Genomic DNA, 3,249 nt, shown 5'->3' with positions numbered 1-3,249 from the left:
TGGAAAACTTCCTTTGCAGTAGGTGTTAGTCTTCTCATTTTGCAGACAAGTAAGTGAGACTCAGGGAGGTTCAGTGATTTACCCAAAACCACACTGCCAGTGACTGGTCAGAGTCCTGTGCCACTTCCTCCTCCCTCCCTAGCTGAGGTGTGGAGGACAGAGTCTCCAACAACGGAAGAGAAAGAAAGTGTAGGAGGGAAGGGTCAGCAGGGAGAACTCACATTTATGGAGAACCACTGCATACTAGAAATTGTGGTCTGTACTTTTCATTATCTTCTCTAATCTTCACAAATTATGCTAAAAAGCATAAGCTTTTATGCTCTCCGTTAAAAAAAGTAACGATATACATACATATTCATTATAAAACAACAAATCAGAGAATAAAGATAAACCAAAAGAAAAAATAAAAATCACCCATAACTCACCATGCAGAAATATCTGTGAATACCTTGGTACGGAGTCTTCCAGATACTCACATACACAGAATTACATACCCACTTTATGGATAGGAGAAGTGAGACCCAGAGAGGTTAAGTAACTTGCCCAAGGATACACAAGAAATAAGTTCCAGTCACGGTCTGTGTGACCTCAGGCTGCTCACTTCTCCTCTGCATTAGGTCAGTAGCTAAGATTACTTCAGATGGAGGAGCCTGAAGCCTGGCACTAGGCAAGCCCTAACAGGAAGCCCTTCCTCAGCAGCGCTCAAAACAGTGTCCTCTAGGCTTCATTCAGCCTTGCTCAGTGTCCTCTAGGCTTCATTCAGCCTTGCTCCGGGAGCCGAGCCGCATTCCCTCAGAGAGGGTGGGGAAAGAAACGTTCCCTTGCTGGGACCAGCCGCGCAGTCCCGTGACCGCAGTCAACAACCCGGGGGGCAACCCGTGGCTCGAGTGGCAGGTTGCGTTCAATGTCACAGAGCGACCAGTGCCCCACGCAGACTGTACCTAGACTCAGCCACGTGTGTGGTCCGTAGCGGGTTCCTGGACGCTGGAGTCGGGTAGCGAGCAGCCCCTCCCCGCTTTACCTCCTGCTTCCAGCTGCCTCCAGCTGTCTCCAGCGTTGTGGACGCGGCCACCGACTCTTCCCCCGGCCAGGCTCAGGTACCAGCTGGCAGTTCACTGTCGAGAGCCGTCCTGCTACAGGGAACGGCATGGGAGCCTGAGGGGCGACACCCCTTGTTCAGCTAGGCTGCAGGGGGATCCTGCGTGTGTGGCACGGCTCCGTGGAAATGCCTGTCCGCCTTTTGTTACTTGACAAAGTTTTCCAAAATTAAAAAGCCCAGCCTTTTGGCTTGGCATGGCTTTGGGGAATTCCAAGGGCCCTGAAGTTTCTCAAAGGACATGTTAAATATGTATCAGAATTAATTGGTTTATTTAAAGGGCATTGTCAGTACTAAGGTGTTTTTGATGCATGTTCCCAGTATGGGTTGGCTTGATTTAATTTTGTTGTTGATCTTTCCTGTTAGTGATGTGTGCATTGACCCATAATTTTAGAATAATTAGCTCTATAGTTGTGATCACGTTCTGTGCATGTGGAATGAAGTTACTGTGTTAAATTTTTATAAATCCACGTCTCCTAGGGAGATGGTGGGTCCGAGTGCAGTGGTGTTTACGACTAATTAATCACAACCAGTTACAGATTTCTTTGTTTTTTCTCCACTTCCACTGCTTCATTTGACTCACCAAGAATATATCATTCCATAGTAGTAATAAGAATGACGCAGTGTACTTTTATAAACTTGAGAAGGGTCATTTAACTTTTCACCTTGTTCCCTGTGCTGTTCCCGGAATCAGTTGGCAGAGATATGAAACGTTTTGTTATAGAGATAAATAAGTAAGATAGTACAAGAATATAAACAAGTTTTGATATTAACAGGTTTGTTTTAGATTAGTTTATAATTTAGAATCATTTAACAATAATAGAGATTTATTGTTATATTTTATTATATAGAATCATGATATAAGTAATATGGTTTTAGTTGGTTAAGAATTAGCATAGTTGATATAAACATAAACATTATTAAATTGCTAAACATAAGTATAAGTAAGATTAGATAAAAATTTAGAATGTAAGTTTACATATAAGTTAAGAAGGTTAAGAATTATGGTTCAAACTAAAAGTCTGACGCTTTAAAGCCAGGCATGCTACTATTGTATAGTTTCCTGGCCACAAGCCACAGACTTTGGGGTGAACTATTGATGTATGGGTAGATGTTTTTCTTTATGCATGAGCAATTTAGAACATTTTAACCTTGTAAAAGCTTGGATGGTTTGGGTCATTTAAACTTTTTTTTCTTGGATATGATATAAAAAAGTTTTGATTAAAAGATAAATCATTATGTAAAAAATAAGTGAAAAGGTATAAATAAAGCAAGGTTCATGTGGTTGTTGTCCACACTTGCACCAGACATTTGTGGTCCGCCTTTCTCTTTTTTCCCTCACCGACTCCACACCACCTATTCAGGTCCTACGAATCCTGCGGAGCTGGACTCCGGCAGTTCACTTCAGCTGGAGAAGTAAAGGAGGGATGCAGACGTGCCTCAAGTTCCTGAGTGCCAGCTCAGGAAGGATGCTTTCCCTTCTCTTCCAGAATGAGGCTCTTGTGTCTCCTTCTGAGAGAAGTGACCTAGCCACAGTGGAACATCAGATCCAGGACAAATTGGAACCGTGGCCCAGATCTCCTAATACCAGCCAGGCTCTTCCCCACTCTTTGTGACCACCCTTCCTTTTAGGTTTTTGATGGTTTGCTTTTTGTTTTACCACGCATTCTTTAAGACACGCAAAACAATAATAATATTGTGTTAATAATATCATTAGTAATACAGGGACCACCCACGTCCAGTTTAAAAACTTAAAAAATGGATCAATCCAGGTGAAGTCCCCTATATAGTCCTCCCTACTCCCCCAAGAAGTAACCACTCTCCTGAATTCGGTGCGTATCTTTCCCATATCTTATTTATACTATCACATACATATGGATCTTTGAGCAATGTTGGAATTGCTTTGCATGTGATTGAATTTTGAATAAAAAGTTTCACATTGCAAGTATGCTCCTGCAACCTGCGTTTTCATTTAGCCTTACGTTTCTGAGCTTTGTCTCTACTGATGTGTATGCTGTATCTAGTTCATTCATTTTGCTGCTGTATAGTTTTCCATTCAGTGAATACATAATAATTTATTATCCATTCTCTCGGATGTTTAGGTTCCTTCTGATTTTTTATTGTTTTCACAAACAATGATGCTTTTCCTGAGC

General features: G+C 41.9%; 1 long non-coding RNA gene across 1 annotated transcript in view; it reads left to right on the top strand.

Annotated features, from left to right (window-relative positions):
• The window catches only part of LOC103595512, a 3,418-nt gene extending 377 nt beyond the window's left edge, over positions 1-3,041 (top strand). Inside the window, exon 2 of the long non-coding RNA XR_550951.1 lies at positions 2,461-3,041. This is a non-coding gene — a long non-coding RNA (uncharacterized LOC103595512). The remainder of the gene's footprint in view (positions 1-2,460) is intronic.
• The last annotated feature ends 208 nt before the right edge of the window (positions 3,042-3,249 follow it).

Source organism: Galeopterus variegatus, unplaced genomic scaffold (assembly GCF_000696425.1).
Source record: "Galeopterus variegatus unplaced genomic scaffold, G_variegatus-3.0.2 Scaffold6, whole genome shotgun sequence".
Classification (NCBI taxonomy): domain Eukaryota; kingdom Metazoa; phylum Chordata; class Mammalia; order Dermoptera; family Cynocephalidae; genus Galeopterus; species Galeopterus variegatus.
The sequence above is the reverse complement of the archived record's forward strand: the minus strand, read 5'-3'. Positions and strand labels throughout refer to the sequence as shown.